We start from the raw sequence: 22,130 nt of genomic DNA on the forward strand, positions 1-22,130 counted from the left end.
CTTTCCTATTTTCTCCCTGGGATTTCTCTCTCTCTCTCTCTCTGTCCTTTCGTGTTCTCTCCCTCGGATTTCTCCCTCTCTACCTGTCCTTTTCCATTCTATCCCTGGGTTTGCTCTCACTCTAAGTTGCTTTCTGTTTCTCTACCTGAGTTTATAGCGGGTTTTGAGAAAATTTGTAGCTCAGGTTGAGTTTCTGGATGTAAGTTTGCTCGCTGAGCTGGAAGGTTCATTTTCAGACGTTTCATCACCATTCTAGGTAACACCATCAGTGAGCCTCCGACGAAGCGCTGGTGTTATGTCCTGCTGAGTTTACATTAACCTCAGTTTATTTTCCCCCTCTTTCCCACTCTTTCTATCTGCCCTTTTTCTTGTTCTCAATGGGATTTCTCTCTGCCCTGTCTGTCTGCCCTTCTGACTCTCCCAGTGGTACTCTTTTGCTCCGCCTCTGCCCCTGGGTTTCCTCATTATGTCTCTCTTGCTGAGATCATTCTCTCTCCCCTCCCTCTGCCTCTCTCCCTTTCTGTTTCTCTGTCTCTCTCCTCAATCTTTCTCTGTCTATCGTCTGTTTTCCAGCCTCAAGTTTCACACTCTCTCGGTCCGTGTGTCTCTCTCGCTTGTCTATCCTTCTATCGCTCTCTGGGGTCTTTCTGTCCCTTTCTATCTGACCCTCTGTTTCTCTCTCCCTATCTTTTCATCTCCCTCTGTCTCTGTCCTACACCTTTTCACTCCCTGGGATCTTTCTCTGTCTCTCTCTCCTTCCCCCTCTCCCCCCTCTCACTTTCCCTCCCTCCCTGGGATTATCTGCCTGCCTGCCCATTGCTCTCTCTCCCTCCCTGGGGCTGTGTCACTCTGTCTGCCTGTATCTCTCTGTCTCTCTCCCTAGAGTGGGTTTGGGCTTTGTGCCAGAGTGGAGAGGGGTGTATATTTATTGGAGTGAGATCGCCCCTGTTTTCTTCTCTCCCTCTCTTTCTTTGTCTGTCCCTCTCTCTTTATCTGTTCCCCTCTCCACATCACTTCACTATTCTTCTGTCTCTCTATACCTCTTTTCTCCTGTTGGATTTTCTTTCTCTCTCTCTCTCACCCCTCTCCCTCCTTCTGTGTGTTTCCACTTCTTACTCCCCATAGCTTGTCTATCCCTTGGCATGTCTGTGCCTCTTTTCTCCTCGTGGGTTCTCTCCCTCCCTCTCTGTCTATGACTCTCTCTCCCCATTGCTTGCCTCACCCTCCCTGAGCCCCTGCCCCACCTGAGTTTCACCCTTGCCTGCTCTCTCTAAACTGAAAGGGGGGTGGGGGGTTACCTGTCTCATTGAGGGGGGCAGGGTCTGCCTGGGGACCAGGGTCTTGCTGTTATGTCAGGCAGTCAGTGAAAAGGCCTCTGAGTCTCTCGCCCTATGCCCTGTGACCTCTGCCCCCAGGGTGAGGCAATGACTTGGTGAGGTGGAGGGGGGATTGTCCACAGAAGGAAATGCAGAGGGCCATTTATATACAGTGGAGTTGCGGTCACGGAGGAACTGGGAGGGGAGAGGAGCTCTATGTGGGGGGGGTGGTAATTATAAACTGAGAGTTGAAACTTTTTGTGAGGGACAAAATATTTGTGTGGTAAAACTCAAGTTGGGGAATTTTGAAAGGTGTTGCAAACATTTATTGAGGGGGCAATATCAGGGGAAATGCAAAGTGGGGGAGTCCCAAAATGGGGAAGGAGGGCAAGCTTTGGGGGCAATATTGTGGAGAGTAACTGAAATTGGGGAAGCAGCAATATAAGGGAAAAATATTTGACAGGGAGGGTCAAATTACTTATGGGGGGGTGCAATATTGTTTTGGGGAGGCACAGGATTTGGAGATGGGGTACAATATTGTGATGGTCGGGAAAAAGTGGAGGACACATTTCTGGGGAGGTAAAAAGGGGCAAAACGTGGAGACAGTGAAACATGCTGGACAGAAGATTTGGGCAGGAGGCAGAAAATGGCTCAAAATTGCATGCCACAAAATTCTAGGGCTCATTTTGGCAGGGGTCATTTCAGGGGAGCACATTGGGAAGCATACATTTAAGGAAGGCATTTGATAAGGTTCCCCATGGTAGTCTCATGCCGAAAGTAAGGGGACATGGGATGGGGGGAAATGTTGCAGATTGGATTCAGAATTGGCTGACTCTTAGAAGACAAAGGGTGGTAGTGGATGGAAAATATTCAACATGGTGCTCAGTTACAAGTGGTGTACCTCAAGGATCTGTTCTGGGTCCTCTTCTATTTGTGATTGTTGTGAATGGTTTGGATGAAGGAGTGGAAGGGTGGATTATTAAGTTCGCAGGCGATATGAAGGTGGGTCGAGTTGTGGATAGTGTGGAGGGCTGTTCTAGGTTACAAAGGGATGCAGAGCTGGGCAGAGAAATGGCAGATGGAGTATAATCCTGAAAAGTGTGAGGTGATTTATTTTGGAAGGACAAATTTGAAAGCAGAGTACAGGGTTAACGGAAAGATACTTGGCAGTGTGGAGGAGCAGAGGGATCTTGGGGTGCATGTCCACAGTTCCCTGAGAGCTGCCACCCAGGTGGATAGAGTTGTTAAGAAGGCACTTGGTGTGTTAGCTTTCATTAATAGAGGGATTGCGTTCAAGAGCTGTGAATTTATGCTCCAGCTGTACAAAAGCATGGTTCGGCCACATCTGGAGTATTGTGTCCAGTTTTGCTTGCCTCATTACAGGAAAGATGTGGAATCATTGGAAAAGATTTAGAGGAGATTTACCAGGATGTTGCCTGGAACAGAAGGAAGGTCTTGCGAGCAAAGGTTGAGAGAGCCAGGGCTTTTCTCTTTAGAACGAAGGAGAATGAGAGGTGACTTGATAGAGGTGTACAAAATGATGAGCGATATAGATAGAGTGGACAGCCAGAGACTTGTTCCTAGGGAGGAGGTAGCTATTATGACGGGGCATAGTTTTAAAGTGAGTGGCAGTAGATATAGGGGAGACGTCAGAGGTAGGTTCTTTACTCAGAGAGTGGTTGGGGAGTGGAATGCATTGCTGGAGCAGATAGTGGAGTCGGCCTCATTAGGGGCATTTGAGTGGCTATTAGATCGGCATGTGGATGACAATCTCAGGTGGGGGTGGAGGTTAGATAGGCCTTGGATTTAGGGTAAACGTTTGGCACAACATCATGGGCCGAAGGGCCTGGACTGTGCTATGTTCTATGTATATGTGATGGGAGCTACTTGTGGGATCTCACCGAGCTGAGTAGGGTAAGGGGTGGATGGTGATGCAGGAGGGAAAAAGGGAGACAGCTGAAAGAGGGAGAGGTGGGTGTGGTGGGGGGGGGGTGATAGGTACAGGATCTGGGGTGGGGGGGATAGGGGAGAGGAGGTTACTCCAGTGTTCAGGCCGAGCCCAGCTCCAAGTTGAAATGGGAGAGTTCAGTGTTTGCTGGTGGGGAGGCCCCTTTTTGCAATTTGCAGCCTGTGGGATCTTGCTGTGTGGGGACAGCCTGTAGCCGTTCCCTTTACAGTAGCGAGGCTACACTTTCCAAATTCAGATGTGGTGGGGCGGGTGAGGAGGGAGGGCTTCCGAAAGTGGGTGGAAATGATGCAGAAACGTTCAGGCTTCTTCAGTGTGGGGTAAGGGCATTGCAGGGGACAGCAGGTGGGATCCTGCTGTGCAGAATGTCCTTCATTCCTATGTCAGCTCCTCTCCTTGTGGGGGCGCTGTGGGGGTGGGAGGATGGGCTCCAACAGGTCGTTAAGGGAATCCATTGGAGGTCCTGCATACTGTAGTCTGTGGGATCTCGCTGTGTATCCCCTTTGGCAGCATGTCACCCTCAGGCTGTCTGAAGGGACCCAGGCTGAGTTTTCTGACAGTCTGATAGTGGGTGGGGTGTAAAATCCCTCCCTTTTGCTGTGCGCCCCCCCACCCCAGTCAGACACGCCCCTCTCCACCACCTCTCGTCACCCCCTCACCCACCAAAATGTGACAGTGTCATGCCTCCCAGACACAGTGGGGAGAAGGGAACACGTGGCAAATGTGAGGCAGGAGAGGGCACTGCTGTCAAATGGAGAGGGAAGAGAGAGAGAGAGTGAGGCATTGAGCCATTATCGGGCAAGAGAAAGCTCAACAGAGATGAAGACATTGATAGGGACAGAGAGAGAGGGAGAAAGAGGAAGGGGTGGAAAGGAAAGAAAGAGAGAGAGAGGTGACTGCACCAGTGGAAGATCCACGTCTAATATTTAATGTAGAATCAGAACCAATCCCAGACAGAATGGACACGGGGGCTGAGCCCGGTGAATGGGAGTGGACCGGGGGGAGGAGGGCACTGGTTTTGTTTTTCAACATCCCCCACCCCATAATGTCAGAGAACCAGCTTGAGGGGGCAGGTTAAACACGGAGGGAGGGAGAGACACAGGCCCTGTGGTGTCACTCCTACCACTGAGTCATTGCCCAGCCTCTCAGAAAATAAACCCTGGGGGCAGTCAGAAAGCATTTGCCCCTCGAATCCAGATGAAATCTGTTCCCATTCTCTGGATTTAAAAGTCAGGGGAAAGTGCTGAGAAATTGGGTTGATTTTGGAAGTCAGTCAGTGATGGGACCTCGTTTTGATCCTCGTTATTTTGTTTCAAAATATATTGGCTTTGATGTGATCAATTTCCATCTCTCTCTCTCCCTGGGGGATTTCTGAGAGACTGAAACTTGGGCACAGACAGAGGGAGACAAACAGAGTCTGGGAGTGGGGATGGGTGTGTGAATCCCAGCCTCTGGAGTAAACATTTCTCCTGCCCCCCTCCCCTCAAACAGAAACACTGGGACAGGCCTGAGACAGGTTGAGACACCTTCCTGTTTGGCGTTCTCTCAGTTTAACATCAGGGGCTCTGCTGGGGGAATGGGAAGCTGTCAGGTTGTGAAGTCCAAGCAGCAATGGGATCTTGCTGTGCTTTAGATGCTATAATTTATTTATTCAATTTTCATTTCTCTGTCTTTCCACACCTGCCCCCGAGGAGATTTGACTTGGGAGCTGAAACCCCAGATGATGTGGGGCTGCTGCACAGTCTGATCCCACAGATTTCACTGCCTCCCTCTCTCTCTGCCTCCAAATCTCAGCTTCCTGTACCTCCCACTGCTTTCTATAAATCTCTGTCTCCCCCACATCCTTCACATCTCCCCGTTCACCAATACCCCACCTCAAGTCTCTCCCGCAACTCTCTCACCCCTTTCCCCAGATTTTGCAGGAACTGTTTTAACGTCCAGCTTTTCCCATTTCTGAACTTCCCAGTCCACCTCTCTCGACACCTTTCTCTCCGCCTGATGGTCATCCTATCTGTGACCACCCCACTCTGTATCTCCATCACTCACTCTCCATGGTATCTATTTGCTCTCCTCTCCTTTGATTTCTCTCTGTACCTGTCCTTTCTCGTTCTCTCCCTGGGATTTCTCTCCCTCTCTCTGTCAGTCCTTCTCTCTGTATGCTGGATTTATTCCCCACTCCCACCTCTCTGCCCTTTTCCTTGCTCTGAATGGCATTTCTCTCTCTTCTCTCTCTCACCCCGTGGCTTTATTGTTCTCTCTCTGCTCCTTTCCTTGGGTTTTGTCTTGTCTCTCTCGCTGGTTTCTTTTGCTCTCTACTCCCTCTCTGTCTCTGTCCCAGGCCCGTGCCTCAATCCCTTCTGTCCTCCCAGATCCCAGTTCTTCCAGTCAGTTCCCAGCTCTCCCTACCTGACATACACCTCCCTCAGGTACAGAGCAGAGTAAGAGGCTTCTTTGTGAGATTAAAGCAGGATGTGAGGTGGTGTGAGAAAAAGCAACAACTCAAAAGTTCTGTCCAGTGGCTCCTGTCTGTCTCTCCCTTCTCCCCCTTAAACAGTCACTCCCTTTCTCTCACACTCCTTCACACTCTCTCTCTCTCTCTCTCTTTCTCTCTCACACACACACACACACACACACACACACACACACACACACCAGGCCTGAAATCCACACAGATACAAAACTGCAGTTTAAAACTAGCTACAACACCCTTTCATTCTGAAAAGGGAACAGAGTTTTCTGCAGCCAGGGAACCCACATTTATCCCACAGGGGAACACAATACTTTCACTCAAACACAAGATGTGAGTGGGATTGAACTGAACCAGTACAGTTGGCGAGTTTACTTTTAATGATTTTCTGAGAATGAACATCAATCAGTTTCACAGATGGACATCAAGTGATGCCATGGATCTGTTGCACCATTGGGCGTATGTACATTGCACAAATGATCATGTGTTTCTTAAACACATTCACCTTCTCCCTGACAGTAGCCAAGGGGCATCACAGCACTGTCCCACTTTCTCATCGGCATTTCATTTGTAAAAGCTGGGAATTACCTGATTGACAAGAACTGTCTTAAAGCTGGTTAATGTCAGGGCTGTGCCTGCGACTGCACATGGAATCTGTATGTGTCATTTTGTTTCTTTGTGTCTGTGTTTCTGTGTGTTTGTGGTGTGTGCTTCTGCGTTTGTGTGTGGCTGTGTCTATCTGTGTGCTTCTGTCTTTGCATGACTGGGTCTGCATGTACATATGTGTGTAAAAATGTATCTGTGTGTCTCCATGTCTGTGCCTATATGTGTGTGTGTTTGTGTCTCTGTGTGTGTGTGTGTGTGTGTGTGTGTGTGTGTGTGTGTGTCTGTGCCTGTGTGTATTGACGCTGCTGTGTGCTGCTCTCTCTCTCTTTGACTGAGCCCCTGCTGGCTTTCACCATCGATCATCCTTGTGCAGTGGCGTGAGGAGGCCAGCAGAGGGGGATATTGTTTCACTTTAAACACAAGGGAGCAATCGGGATCGGAGGTAACAAAGTGTGGAGCTGGATGGACACAGCAGGACAAGCAGCATCTCAGGAGCACAAAAGCTGACGTTTCGGGCCTAGACCCTTCATCAGAAAAGTGGGATGGGGAGAGGGTTCTGGAATAAATAGGGAGAGGGGGGAGGCGGACCGAAGATGGTTTGCAGTGGGAGAGAGATCACCTGAGGTTGGTCCGGAGGGAGGAGGGTAACTTCTTCAGGTTAGAAAAGGCTTCACAGTGAGGTTAACATTGTATCAGAGATCATGGGAACTGCAGATTCTGGAGCAATCGGGAGTGAGACATAGATCCCCCTCTCTCTCTCTCTCTATATATATATATATCCCCCACCTCATTCTGTCTTTGCCCCCCCTCTCTCTGCCTCTCCTGCTCTCTCACTCCATCTCTCTCCTCCCTCCCTTTCTCTCTGCCTCTCTCTCTCTCTGTCTGATCCTTCGAGTTTGGCCCACCATGAGGAAAGCTCATGTTTGATGTGATGGTGAGTGAACGGAAGGAAGGTGATAAATCTCATGTGAGAAGCAAAATGGGACGATGGACAAACTAAGACAGCGAACATTAGAAGATATTGAGTGTCTGTGAGCAGCTTATTGTTGAGAATGTGATGCCTGAGAGCCCTGTCCGCTTCCCTTCCATCACTTCACTGAACATTGAAGATAACTCACTCAGAGGCAGTAGGAACTGCTGATGCTGGAGTCTGAGATAACACAGTGTGGAGCAAGAGGGACACAGCTGGCCGGCAGCATCAGAGGAGCAGGAAAGCTGATGCTTCGGGTCAGGAGCCTTCTCCAGAAATGGGGGAGGGGGAATTAGGCTGAAAAATAAATAGAGGGGCGGCGGTGATAGAAGGTACATAGTGGAGGGATACGGTGGGAGAGAAGACGGACAGGTCAAAGAGGCGTGGATGAAGCCGGGGAGGTGAGTGTGGTTGGTGGGGATGGTCAGTGAGGTGGAGGGAGTGGATAGCTGTGAGGAGCGGGTAGGTGGGAGGAGCGGATATGTGGGAGGGAAGATGGACCGGTCAAGGAGACAGGGATTGGGGGTTGATGCTGGTCTTGGGATGAGATCTGGTGAGGAGTGTGGAGGATATGAGGGTTATACTTCCCTCTCCACCCCATCTGCCTTTTGAGGAACTGCTGTCTCCGCGATTCCTTCGTGCGCTCCACACCCCCCATTAACCCCACCAACTCCGGCATCTTTCCCTGCAACCGCAGGAGGTGCTAAATCTGCCCCTGCACCTCCCTCCTCACCCCCATCCCAGGCCCCAAAATACCGTCCACGTTAAACAGATGTTCACCTGCACATCCCCAAATGTGGTCGATTTTATCCGCTGTTCCCAATGTTTGCTCCTCAATGTCAGGGAAACCAAACGGAGGCCCAGAGAACGCTTTTTGTGAAACACCCACGCTCGGTTTGTGACAAACGACTGCACGTCCCAGTAGCGAACGAGTTCAACATTCCCTCCCACTCCTCAGACGACATGCCCATCCTGGGCCTCCTCCAGTGTCACATTGATGGCACCTGGAAACTGGAGGAACAGCAACAATAATACAGTTCACTCTGCTGCTTGGCTCTCTTTAATATACATATTTATCAATTACAAATTGAAGTGATAGGTACAGTCAGTGGGATGGTGCCTTTTCTCACTGGCCCACTGAATTGAGACAATCATCGAAATGTTTCCCTGTAACCCCCTGCGAGATAAGTTTGGACCAGCGCTACCTCCAGTCTGTTACCATAGCGACAGGCTGCTTCATTGCTGAAACATTGAACTGAAATGAGAAAATCCTGGATGGATTGATTAATGAGTGAATTTGATTGATTGATGAATTTGGGTAAAGGGATATTTCAGCACATTCTTCAGCTGCTGCCTGAACTTAGTCTGGGTCACGGCATAAATCGCGGTGTTTGTGCAGCAACTGAGGAGCTGCAGCATGAAGCCCAATTCCTGCACAAAGCGACCTAGATACACAGAGTCATACCCAATCCACCACATCCGGGACCATATAGAATACACCATTAACGTTGACCATAACAGGATGAAATTGGCCGAGATCACAAACAGTAAAATGATGGATTTTTTTCGATTTCTCATTTCTGTGTCACACTGACCGTCCCCATTGGTGTGAGCCCGGAGTCTCCTGCGGGCTCTGCTGGTCACTAAAATGTGTCTGACGGTGAAAACATTGAGCAGCAGAATCAGGAGAAATGGGAGAGTCGGGGTTAGAATGTGGTGGAGGAACTCGATTGTGACCCAGGCACGAGAGGATTGAACATCGTCTGTTACAGAACAAAACCAGGGGGCGTTCACCAACCAATAGCGAGCTGAGAGCATAAAATACCAGAAAATGTTCTTTAAACAGCTCAGCACAGTCACTGTTCCCAGAACCACAGCCGCCGTTTTCTCACTGCAATATTTACTTTTCAGCTTCTGGCAACAAATGGCCACAAATCGATCAAAGGTGAAAGTGACGGTTAACCAGACAGAACAGTCAGTGGCTGCATAAAGCAGGACGGCGTGGATATTACACACGAGGATGTACTGCACGAAATCAAATTGTGTCCAATAAACAATGGGAATGTGTCTCAATATCAGATCGAGGATAATGACCAGTAGATCCGCCACTGCCATAGCCCCCAGGTAACGTCTGACACATGGAGACAATCCACAATCTTTATAAAGCAGGACGTAGATTGTCACTACGTTAACTGTGAGGAAGGAAAACAAACAAATCATACACCAGCCTGGAAGCAAAGTTACCAGTTTGATTGAGGACCGAGTGACATTTTCAAATGTGTCGCTGATTTATTGCGGGGAAAAAAAGCTGAAATAACAAATAGTAATTTCTCAATTTTGTTTGTGAAAAACGCAACATGAAACACAAGAAGCACTCCCACCCGAAACACACAGACACACATCCATAAGAACGGATGTTTTCTGGAACATTCCCACCTGCGCAGTCACAGGTCACTTCTTCACAGTTCCTGATACAGAGGGTGAAGACATTGCATTCCTGAAGGATTCTTTCCCAGTTCCTTGAAGACAAACAGAGTATAAAAAATTCTGTCTGTTTGTCTAAATTGTGGTCAATTTTCAGATGTGAAGAAACATGAACACAGGGAAAATGTATTCACCCCTTTAACTCCCTGAGGAAATTTTGAAACAGTATCTCCTTCTCCCTGGAAAGGGATCATTTCCCTCAGGATCTTATCTTTTGTTCAATTAACTGACATCCAAACATTCACAAATAAATTCGGTTACAGAATGTTCCGGGGAAAGTCGGTGACAGAATGTTCCGGGGAATGTCGGTTACAGAATGTGATGGAGTCATAAAGATCCACATCACAAAGGCCCTTCTGTCCATCAGTTTTGTTGAGAAACACAGCCTCGCGGTGGAAATCTCTCCCCAAACTCAACACAACTGGCAAACACAAACTGAAGGCATTGCCAGATCAGCTGAAGTGGTCAGTTATCTCACATTCTCAATTCACCTCACGGAACCAGCCCAGACACCACAAACCCAGATGGAATATCTGTTCAGCATGGAGCACTGTGCAGACCAGGCTAGTGTCCTGCTCAATACAACCCGGCAATTTGCCCAGAGTGGGACACTGTGCAGGCCTCACCAGTCACATAGATATCAGTCCAGCACGGGGAGCTGTGCAGACCACACCAGTGCATCGATCTATAACCCTGGATCAGGTACCTCTCCAGCACGGGGGGCTGTGAAGTGAACACCACTGAACTGATCTCTAAACCCGGAGCAGTTACCCTCCCAGCGTGTAGATCTGTACAGACCACTCCAGTGCGGTGCTCGGTTAACGCTGCGTTAAATCGCTGCCCAGTTTGGGGAAACTTGCAGCCCATGCTGGAAGTGACAGGATGTGCTGCTCCCATCCATTTACAGCTCCATATCTCCAATGTGCCATGACAAGGGGTGCCATGGGTGTGAAAATCACTGCCAGAGAGAGATGGTGGGGAATCAGTTTAAATACGAACAAATGGGATGGATTGGATTTCTAGACAGAGACGGGGAGATTGAGAGACTGTGTCATGGAAGGATGTGCTCACAAGTTTTAGAATACTGACATGTAGACATTTTGATAGCATCTTGCAACATGGGTCAGTGTTTCAGGAATGATGTGTGAATAGGATATTGCTGTGAGTTCAGATGATGGAGAGTTTTGAATGAGCATTTGTTCTGCATTTGTGACAGACAGTGTGGTGAGCACAGTTTTTGACTCATTGGGCTGAATCTAACAATAATTTGTCTCAGTGACATTTCAATTGAGTTTGACAGAAGGATAGTCTGCAGGAGGCCGAGCTAGTTTTTTGATGCTATGTTATCAAACTCCCCTCATTTTCTCCCTCACCCAGCACATGCCATTCCTCTCATTCAATGCCAGCCTGACTCTCCCACCCATCATGGCTGGTAATAGTTCCCATCGCCTGGATGGCCCAGGTATTCCATCCCTGGTGCAGGTGCCATTCTTTAAAAGGCCAATGGGCACACATTAGAACTTTCTTAGTTTGGTGCCAGCCTACACGGTTTACCCCGAGCCTGGCAGATCAGGAGCAATTGCACCAAGATTGATCGAAAGGGACACGGAGATCCTGGTGCATGGGCGAGTACAAAGGAGGACCATTCTTTTAGCAGAGGAAACCACACCACCAGACCCACCGAGCATGGCCTGAGCTCACCACACAGCCCAGTGCAGTACCTGCAGTCTGAAGAAATGTCCAGCAACACAGGGCAACAATAGCCTTCCCCGCTCCGTCAGGATAAACAACACTGTATTCTCACTGCTCCATCTCTCCTTCTCTCTCTCTCTCTGCCTCTGTGTCTCTCTCACTCTCTCTCTCTGTCTCTCTCACACACACACACACCACCTCCGCTACTCCCCTACACTGAAAACATTGCATGGAATCAACATTGTCAACTGATTCAATCCGGACACCTCACCAATTCCCCCTCACCTACACCATCACTAACAGCAGGGCCATGCACATTCACCTTCATTCCAACCCTCCCTTTCCCTCATTCCAGGAGGAACAGCCTGGGATAGGACAGAAAAGGCCAAGCAGGGCGGTGGTGTTCCCCACATCAGTTCCCTCACCCACCTTCCCCCGCCGCATGGGGTGGACCCTGGAATGAGCTGGAGAGAACCAGGACGACCCGTGTGGAGATTCCAAAATATACATGTCCCACCGACCGAGTAAGCAGCAATGTTCAGTGAAGGGTAATTCTCACTTTAACCCCACTGTCAGTTCCATTTCCACCTGGCACAGCTTAGAAACTGTGCCCCTGATGCCATCTCCCTTTTATATCGAGCCGGTATAAATGGAATCCCCACGGTCTCGGTGGGCAGGAGGGTGGGCTCACAACACATCGTCTCCACCAGCTCCCAGGAAGGGAGCACGGAGTCTCCCTCCTACACCTCCTCCTTCAGACAGGTCAGATACTGAATCTAACCTGTAATATTTACTAGTCTCCCAACTTGTCCCTACATCTTCAATAATCAAGCATTGAAAATCTCACAGAGTCACAGTCCCCATGGAACAACTGAAAGACTGTCACACTCACTGGAGAGAGCAAATACTGATGTACTCTCATGGAGTGACTCAAATAATGAAATGCTGTCCACGGAATAACAGGAATCCTGACACACACCAGATGGAATGAATGAAATATTGACAAACCACAGAGCCAGAGAAATTCTGATAGTCTCCCCTTATATGTGTAAGTATCGGTGTATTTGTGTATGTATCTGTGTGTCTCTGTGTGGGTCAGGTCTGACAGTCTCTGTGCTGTTTGGTGTGATGCAATGCCACCCTCTGCTGGTCTCCACACGCCACTGCACAGGCAGCAGCAGAGGATGAGGACCATCTGGGATTTATTCAGAGAGGGCCTGGGAAGGCAGCAGCTCACAACACCATCCAAACTGATTTCTTCCTCATGTACTTATCTAAATGTCTTTTAAACATGGTAACTGTCGGCACTTTCACCATTTTGTCTGGAAGTTTGTCCCATGCACGAACAACTCTGTAAAATAATTGTTCCTCATGTCTTTTCAGATATTTGTTCCTCAAAAAATTAAATATCCCCATCATCTTGAAATCTTCCACCCCCAAGAAAAGATGACTAACTTTCAACTTATCTGTGCCCCTCAAGCTTTGTAAACCTCAATCAGGTCTCTCCGCAATCTCCAAAGCACAACTGAGAAAAGTCCCAGCCTGTCCAGCCTCTCCTTATAACTCAAACCATCAATTCCCACCGACATCCTGGTAAATCTCTGCTGTTCTCTCTCCAGATTAATACTATCCTTCCTATAACAGTGCGACCAGAAGTGGACACAGTTCTTCAGAAGATGCCTCACCAACGTACTGTACAATCTGAAAATGACATCCCAACTCCCAAACTCAAAGGCCTGAGCGATGAAGACAGTAAACTGAGCACCTTCTTAACCAGCCTGTCTATATGTGACAAAGACTTCACAGAATTATACCTGACAGTCTAGTCTCTGTTCTGCAACACTACCAAAGGCCCTAATTTAAATTGTATCAGTCCTGCCCTTGTTTGTTTCACCAAAAACAATGTCTCGCATTTATGCAAATTAAACACAATCTGCCCCACCAAAGCCCAGTGAGTGATATTCCCACCACCACCCCCACACAACACTGACATGTTTTGAAAGACCCTCCCATCTCCAGAATCTCTACAAACTCCAGTCTGCATTTTCCCAAAGACCCTGAGCTTGGTTTGCCTTGTGTGGGCAGGAGGAGATGGGTGGAGGGTGGATTGCTGACCAAATGAGGAGACTAATTTTCTTCAGGAAAGAGGGGTTGCCATGGGTACCTGGATGGGCCCAAGTTTTGCCTGTCTCTTCATGGGGTACGTGGAACATTCCGTTTTCCAGTCCTATTCTAGCCTCCACCCACTAATCTTTCTCCAATGCATCAATGATATCATTGGTACTGCTTCTCTCTCTCATCTGGAATTAGAAAACTTCAGATATTTTGCTTCCAATTTCCACCCTGCCCTCACTTTCACCTGGTCTATCTCTGACCCCTCCTTTCCCTTCTTTAACATTTCTGTTTCCATTCCTGGGGAGAGATTGGCCACTAACGTCCATTACAAACCCACAGACTCCCACAGCTACCTGGACTATACCTCCTCAATCCCACTTCCTGTAAAGACTCCATCCCATGCTGTCAGTGCCCCCGTCTCGGTCGCATATGTTCAGATAACTTCAAAAAGGGATCGTCTGACATGTCCACCTCCTTCCTCAATCGAGGATTCCCCAGCTCCGTTGTCGACAGGGCCCTCAACCAGGTCTGACCCATCTCCCACACTTCTGCCCTCATCCCTTCTCTTCCCTCCCGCAACAGCGATAGAGTTTCCCTTATTCTCAACGACCATCCCACCAGCATCCACATCCAGAAGATCGTCAGAAACCATTTCCGCCACTTTCTGCGAGCTGCCAGCATCAAACTCAGATCCCCCTCCCTTTCCTTGTCTGCCTTCTACAGGGCCATTCCCTCTGGGACACCCTGGTCCAAACCGCCAACCTCCCCACAGCCCTACGGCACCTTCCGCTGTAACCGGTGAAGGTGCAACACCTGCCCATTTACCCCCTCCCTCCCCAGTATCCAAGGACACAAACATACCTTCCAGGTGAAGCAACACTTCACTTGCACTTCCCAGAATCGTGTCTACTGCATTTGCTGCTCACAATGTGGTCTCCTCTACACTGGGGAAACAAAGTGTAGACTTGGAGACTGCTTTGTAGAACGTCTACATTTTGCTCCCAAGAAAAGTCCCTGAATTACCTGAGATAATGGGAACTGCAGATGCTGGAGAATTCCAAGATAATAAAATGTGAGGCTGGGTGAACACAGCAGGCCAAGCAGCATCTCAGGAGCACAAAAGCTGACGTTTCGGGCCTAGACCCTTCATCAGAGATCTCTGATGAAGGGTCTAGGCCCGAAACGTCAGCTTTTGTGCTCCTGAGATGCTGCTTGGCCTGCTGTGTTCATCCAGCCTCACATTTTATTATCCCTGAATTACCTGTTGCCTGCCACATCAATGCACCATCCAGCTCCCTGGCCAACATCTCTGTCTCTGGCTTGCTGCACTGTTCCAGCAAAGTCCAATGCAAGCTGGAGGAACAACACCTCATTTTCCACTTGGGGACCCTGCAGCCCTCCGGACTCAGTATTGAGTTCAATAATTTTAGGGCCTAAACTCTCCCATGTCCCACACCCCACTGCACACACCAGGCCTTGTTACCACATACCCTGCCATTACACACTCCCTGTTGTTAGTCACTAACAGTCCCTATTAGCAACTACTCACCCTCCCAGCCTGATCGTTATTAACTCCTTTGTCTGTCCAACTTCTTTCTCGCTCTTTGCGCCCTATCCTATTGTTTACTCCCTACCCCACCCACCTCCCTATTTTCGGCAGACAAACTGACATTTTCCCAGCAGCCATAACTTCTGGGGAAGGGTCACTGGACCCCAAACATTAGCTCTGTTTTCTTTGGCCTTCACAGATGCTGCCAGACCTGCTGAGCTTTTCCAGCAACTTTGCTTTTGTTCCTCGAATATAGTTTGTTGCCTTGTAACATTTAATGGTTTTAGGGTAGGGCAGCCACACATTAGAGACAGGAAATCGTGATCTGCAATATGCTCTTTTGGGGTTGGAAATTATGATCTTTGGCCATGTCTGGTGTTCAGTAATGTCTAATCGAGATTCTCTATAGTGCAGAATATGTCTGCAGAGTTTGTTTCGCTAACATTGAAGTTTACAGACAGAGTCGGAACTGCCAATGCTGGAGAATCGGAGATAATAAGGTTTAGAGCCGGATGGACACAGCAGGCCAAGCAGCATCAGAGGAGCAGGAAAGCTGACGTTTCAGGTCTGGGCCCTTCTTCAGAAATGGGAGAGGGGAACGGGATTCTAGAATAAATAGAGAGAGAGGGGAAGTCACATGGAAGATGGATAAAGGATCAGATAGATGCAGAGGAGAAGGACAGCTCAAGGAGACAGGGATGAGGCCGGTAGGTATGAGGTGGGGGTAGGAGTTGAGGTGGGAGGAGTGGATGGGTGGGAGAAAGAGCAGACAGGTTACAGGGGCAGGGACAAGCTGGGCTGGTTTTGGGATGCAGTAGCGTGAGGGGAGATTTTGAAGCTTGTGAAGTCCACATTGATGCCATTAGGCTGCAGGGTTCCCAAGCGAAATATGAGGTGCTGTTCCTGCAGCCTTCAGATGGCATCGTGTGGCACTGGAGGAGGCCCATGATGGACATGTCGTCCAAAGAGTGGGAGGGTGAGTTGAAGTGGTTTGCGACTGGGAGGTGTAATTGTTTGTTGCAGACCAAGCGTAGGTGATCCACAAAGTGGTCTCCAAGCCTCCGCTTGGTTTCCCAACGTAGAGGATGCCCCATCAGGAACAGGGGATACAATATACCACATTAGCAGATGTGCAGGTGATCATCTATTTGATGTGGAAGGTTTCCATGAGGCCTGGGATGGGGGTGAGGGAGGAGGTGTGGGGGCAGCTGTTGCACTTCTTGCGGTTGCAGGGAAAAGTGCCGGGGATGGTGGGGCTGGTGGGGAGTGTGGAGCGGACAAGGGAGTCAGGGGGAGAGTGGTCCCTCTGGAAAGCAGATTTGGTAGTGGGGTCCGATTGCAGGTGGCGGAAGTGCCGGAGGATGATGCAATGGGTCCGGATGTTCGTGGTGTGGTACGTGAGGAGAAGGGGGATTCTGTTTTTGTTGTTATTGCGTGGAGGGGGTGTGAGGGATGAGTTGTGGGAAACACAGGAGGTCCGGTCGACAGGGTTTTTGACCACTTGGAGGGGAAGTTGCAGCCCTTGAAAAACGAGGACATCTGAGATGTACGGGAGTGGAATGCCTCATCTCGGGAGCAGATGCGGCGGAGGCGAAGGAATTGGGAATAGGGGATGGCATTTTTGCAAGGAAGGTGGGTGGGAGGAGGTGTATTCTAGGTAGCTGTGGGAGTCAGTAGGCTTGAAATGGATATTGGTTTCCAGGTGGTTGCCAGAGATGGAAACAGAGAGGTCCTGGATGGAGAGAGAGGTGTCAGAGGTGGTCCAGATAATTTTAAGGTTGGAGTGGAAGGAGTTGTTGAAGTGGATGAACTGTTCGAGTTCCTCGTGGGAGCATGAGGCGGCACCGATACAGTCATCAATGTACCGGAGGAAGAGGTGGGGGATAGGGCCGGTGTAGCTTCAGAAGAGGGACTGTTCCACGTACCCTACACAGAGGCAGGCATAGCTGGGGCCCATGCGGCTACCCATGGCCACCCCCTTTGTCTGTAGGAAGTGGGAGAAATTGAAAGAGAAGTTGTTAAGGTTGAGGATGAGTTCAGCTAAACAGACAAGGCTGTCAGTGGAGGGGGACTGGTCGGGCCTGCGGGACATGAAGGAGCAGAGGGTCTGCAGGCCGTCTGCATGGGGACTGCAAGTATGTAGGAATCGGGCGTCCATTCTGAAGATGAGGTGTTGGGGACCAGGGAGTCGGAAGTTTTGGAGGCAGTGGAAGGCGTGGGTGGTGTCACAGACGTTGGTAGGGAGTTCCCAGACCAAGGGGGAGAAAGTTGAGTCTACAAGGGTGGAGACAACGTCGGTGGGGCTGGAGCAGGCAGAGACAATTGGTCGACTAGGTCAGTCCGGTTTGTGGATTTTGGGAAGGAGATAGAAGCGGGTGGTGCGGGGTTGGGGAACCATGAAGTTGGAGGCTGTGGGTGGGAGGCCACCTGAAGCGATGAGGTTGTGGATGGTCTGGGGGATGATGTTTTGGTGGTCGGGGGTGGCGTCATGATCCAGGGGGCGGTAGGAGGAGATTTCAGAGAGCTGGTCCTGGCCTCGGTGATGGAGAGGTCAGTGCGCCATATTACAACGGCACCTCCCTTGTCCGTGGGTTTTATACTGAGGTTAGGATTGGAGCGGAGGGTGCAAAGGGCTGAATGCTCTGTGGGGGAGACGTTGGAGTGGGTGAGAGGCTGGAGAGGTTGAGGTGTTTGATGTCTCAATGGCAGTTGGAAATGAAGAGGTCAAGGGAGAGTAAGAGGCCTTGGGGTGGTGTCCAGGAGGAGAGAGAGAAAGGGTCAGTGGAGGGAGGGTTTCAGATAATAACCATGAAAGTTGGAAATCATAGCCAAGCAATTCAAGATGTTATTAGTTGATCTCAATGGCACAGAAATGCACTCAACATGCTAATAGTTGAGGCAAGTACCTTGCATTTGGTCAACACTGAAAAATCTTCCCTGTGTACTTCAGAAAAGTTAACCAGGATTTGATAAACCAAAACTCAGTTGACAGCTGGCAGGCAAAATGTGACTCAAAATCTGAACATGACTTAGGCCTTGTGTAATGGGTAGTGCCAATGCCTCTGTGCTACAGCTCTGGATTCGATTTCCGTCCTTGAACCTGTGGCAATGTCACTAGCCCCGGAGCAAAAGTTCTGGATTCAAGTGCTGCCAGTCACAGAGGTGTGTCACAGCCTGTCAGAACAGGCTGATGAGCAAATTTACAGGAGAGTAATGTTGCAGATTCAGGGGCCTTTGCAGTGTGGTGGCAGTGTCTCCACCTTTGGGCCCAAAGGTCTGGGTTCAATTCCCACAGCAGTGTTTCATAAAATGTCTGAACAAATTGGTTCAACTTTTTTCCAGAATTGTGACTTGATTGAGAAGGATCAGTGTTGAATTACAGAATTCAGGCCCGGGATAACAGAAAGCACAGCCATTCGTGTGGACTGGAGTAAAATGTGCACCTTATATATGTTTATAAAATCATGAAGGGCATGGATAGGGTGAATAGTCAGGGTCTTTTTCCCAGAGTATGGGGAGTCAAACATTAGAAGGCACAGGTTTAAGGTGCGAGGGGAAAGATTTTAAAAACATTTGATTGAACTGCCAGATGACATGCTAGAGGCTTGTTGAAACACCATTTTAAAGGTATCTGGATAGGTATATGAATTGGAATGGTTCAGAGGAATATAGGCCAAACACTGGAAAATGGGACTAGATTAATTTCAGATACCTGGTCAGCATGGACATGTTGGGCCAAAGGATTTGTTCCCATACTGTACATCTTTATGATTCATTCATTCAATTAATCAAGTTCACTTTGTAATCTTGGAAAGCCTTCCCTGTTGACAGTTGAAATAATCTCAGTGTTATATGTAAACTTGCTACCCATGCCTTCTATCATTTTCATCTAAATCATTTATTGAAATGACAACCAAAAATAAATCCAGCACCAATCCCTGTGGATCACAGCGAATCACAGGCTTCCAGTCTGATGGACAATCCCACATGACCATGATATTTCCTGCCATAAAGCAGAAATACACAGACACACAGACAGACACACACACACACACACACACACACACACACACACACACACACACACACACAGAGACACAGACACACTCGCGTCTTTAAGATAAAGATAGATACGTTTTGATCAATGAGCAGATTGAGGGTTATGGTGAGAAGGCAAGAGAATTATTTTGAGAAACTTGGCAAGCAGGATCGAACAGTAGAGCAGACCTGACGGGCCAAATGGCTAATTCTGCTCGAACTTCTTCTGCTGTCTGGTCTGAAGGTATCGGGAATGTTTTCCCAAGAGAGCAGTGATGGCTGAGATTGATAAATACTTTACTGAACAGAGCCAATCGGAATATGGAATAGGTTTGAGGGAATGAATGGCCTACATCTGCTCCTATTTGTTGTGCTCTTTAAAGAGGAGGTAACTTGCTGTGAGGGTAACCCACTTTAAGGAGTTGCCCAATTAAGATTGAGATAAGAATTTATCTTTCTCTTTAATATTGTGCTGTCTGTGGTGTTTTCATCCGCAGGGAACAGTGAAGACTGGGTTAGTGAAGATATTCAATGCAGAGATCAACTGACCTTTAATGGACAAGAGAGTCCATTATTGGGAATAAACAGGAAACGGGTGTTCAGCCACAAACAGATCAGCCATGATCTTTCTAAGTTGAGCAGCAGGCTCGAGGGTCTGAATGGCCAACTGCAGTTCCTATCCTGTGTGTTGTTCTCTCACTCCACCCCTCAAAGCTGTTACAAAGGGAAAGGAAGTTATAATGAGATAGGGGATCATTCTTCCCCTCTCAGGAGTTACACAAATGGAGCAGTCAAACATGGATTCAGAGAGACATCGAGATAGACAGCATCCAAACAGACCCTTCGGTCCAACTCGTCCATGCCATACAGATATCCCAAATAAATCTAGGCCCATTTGGCAGCACTTGGTTCATACATCTTTAAACTGTTCCGAAACATATACTCATCCTGATAATTTTAAATGTTGTAATTGGACCAGCCTCCACCACTTCCTCTGGCAGCTCATTCCATAAACACATCACCCTCTGCATGAAAATGTTGTCCCTTAAGTCCCTTTTAAACCTTTCCCCTCTCTCCTTAAAGCTGTGCCCTCTCGGTTTGTACTCCCCCACCCCAGGGAAAAGACCTTGGCTCTTTGCACATCTGTGCCCCTTATGACTTTGCAAACGTCTGCAAGGTCACTCGTCAAAGACTTTGTTCTATTTTGTTATGGGAAATTTTCCACACAGCACCTACAGCCAGAAATGAAATTAATTAAGAAGATTATCTGTATTTGTGGTGTTTGTAAAGGGGCGAATGTTAACCAGGCTGATAGGAAATCTCCGCTCCTCCTCAATATGTGTCCAGGGAAAATTGAGCACCTGATTGAGAGGGTAGACTAGATTTATTGCTGCATCTAAAAGACAGCATTTTTGACCGTACAGCATTCTACTCAAATGTCAGTCTATATTCTATGCTTGATTTTTTAAATGCTCAAGGATCGGAATCATTGACAATACAACCTCTACCTGATGATCTGACAACAAATAGCCCTAATGGTGTGTTGCTGAGCTCAAATACACCTCGTCTACGAGTTACACACTGCAGTAGAGGCCCTGCAACCTTTCTTGGCTGCTACACAGCAAGCCCTGGTTCGCTAACAGGAAATGCAGAGTAGAGATAATTATTTATTTTCAGTTTGAAAAGCTGCAGCGACTGGAATTCCTTGGGGATGAGTGCGAGGTCATCAACAGTTCACAATCTAGATTAACGATTTGGACGAAGGTCTGACAAGATTGGAGCTCAATTTGCTAGTACACCAGTACAGTCATTCAATAAGATGTCAAGTGGAGGCGGAGCATCTATAACGGGCTGTAGACAGGGGATGATAATGAGCGAACTTTCAGCATTGCAAATAAAACAGTACAGTGTGGGTTATGGGAAGTTTGTGTTTTGGGGAAAGGGTAAAACGGCAGTAAATTATTTAACTGGAGGGAGAACACAGAGTTTGCGTGCGAAAGAGGGAGTTGTGGGTCCTGGTACATAAATCAGATAAAGTTAATCTGAAGATGTCACAAGTGATTTGGAAAGGAAATGGAATGGTGCTGTTTCCTGCAAAGGGTGCTGGGTATGATCTTAGGCATATTTCCCTGCATTTCTACAGGACATTGCTGAGATTCTACCCAATGCACTGTCTGTAGGTATCATGCCCTAAACTAATAAAAAATGATGGCCTTTGAAACTTTTCAAAGAAGGGTCTCTATATAGAACAGAACAGTGCAGCACAGTGTAGGGTTTTCGGCCCACAATGTTGTGCCAGACCTTTACCCTAAACCTAAGGTCTATCTAACCTCCACCCCCACCTTATACTATCACATTTTTACATGTCTAATAGCCACTTAAATGCCCCTAATGAGGCTGACTCCACTACCCTCTCTGGCAATGCATTCCAAGCCCCTACCACTCTCTGAGTAAAGAACCTACCTCTGACGTCTCCACTATATCTACTTCCACTCACATTAAAACTATGTCCCCTCATAAAAGCTACCTCCACCCTAGGAAAAGTCTCTGGCTCTCCACTCTATCTACACCTCCGATCATTTTGTACACTTCTATCAAGTCACCTCTCATCCTTTGTCATTCTAGGGAGGAAAGCCCTAGCTCTCTCAACCGTTCCTCAGAAGACCTTCCCTCCATTCCAGGCGACATCCTGGAAAATCTCCTCTGCACCTTTTTACAATGCTTCCAGATCTTCCCTGTAATGAGGTGATCAGAACTGAACACATTACTCCAGATGTGGCAGAACCAAGCTTTTGTACAGCTGGAGCATAAACTTCATGGCACTTGAACATAATCCCTCTATTAATGAAAGCTAACACACCATGTGCCTTCTTAACAACTCTATCCACCTGGGTGGCATCTTTCAGGGAACTGTGGACATGAAGCCC

The 22,130-nt window shown here is 48.3% G+C and overlaps 1 long non-coding RNA gene across 1 annotated transcript in view; it reads right to left on the reverse strand.

Moving 5' to 3' along the window:
- LOC132207700 (uncharacterized) overlaps positions 1-8,265 on the reverse strand; it is a 31,366-nt gene extending 23,101 nt beyond the window's left edge. The window contains exon 1 of the long non-coding RNA XR_009443718.1: positions 8,106-8,265. This is a non-coding gene — a long non-coding RNA (uncharacterized LOC132207700). The remainder of the gene's footprint in view (positions 1-8,105) is intronic.
- Positions 8,266-22,130: the final 13,865 nt, after the last annotated feature.

The sequence above is a fragment of the Stegostoma tigrinum genome, unplaced genomic scaffold, assembly GCF_030684315.1.
Source record: "Stegostoma tigrinum isolate sSteTig4 unplaced genomic scaffold, sSteTig4.hap1 scaffold_126, whole genome shotgun sequence".
Classification (NCBI taxonomy): domain Eukaryota; kingdom Metazoa; phylum Chordata; class Chondrichthyes; order Orectolobiformes; family Stegostomatidae; genus Stegostoma; species Stegostoma tigrinum.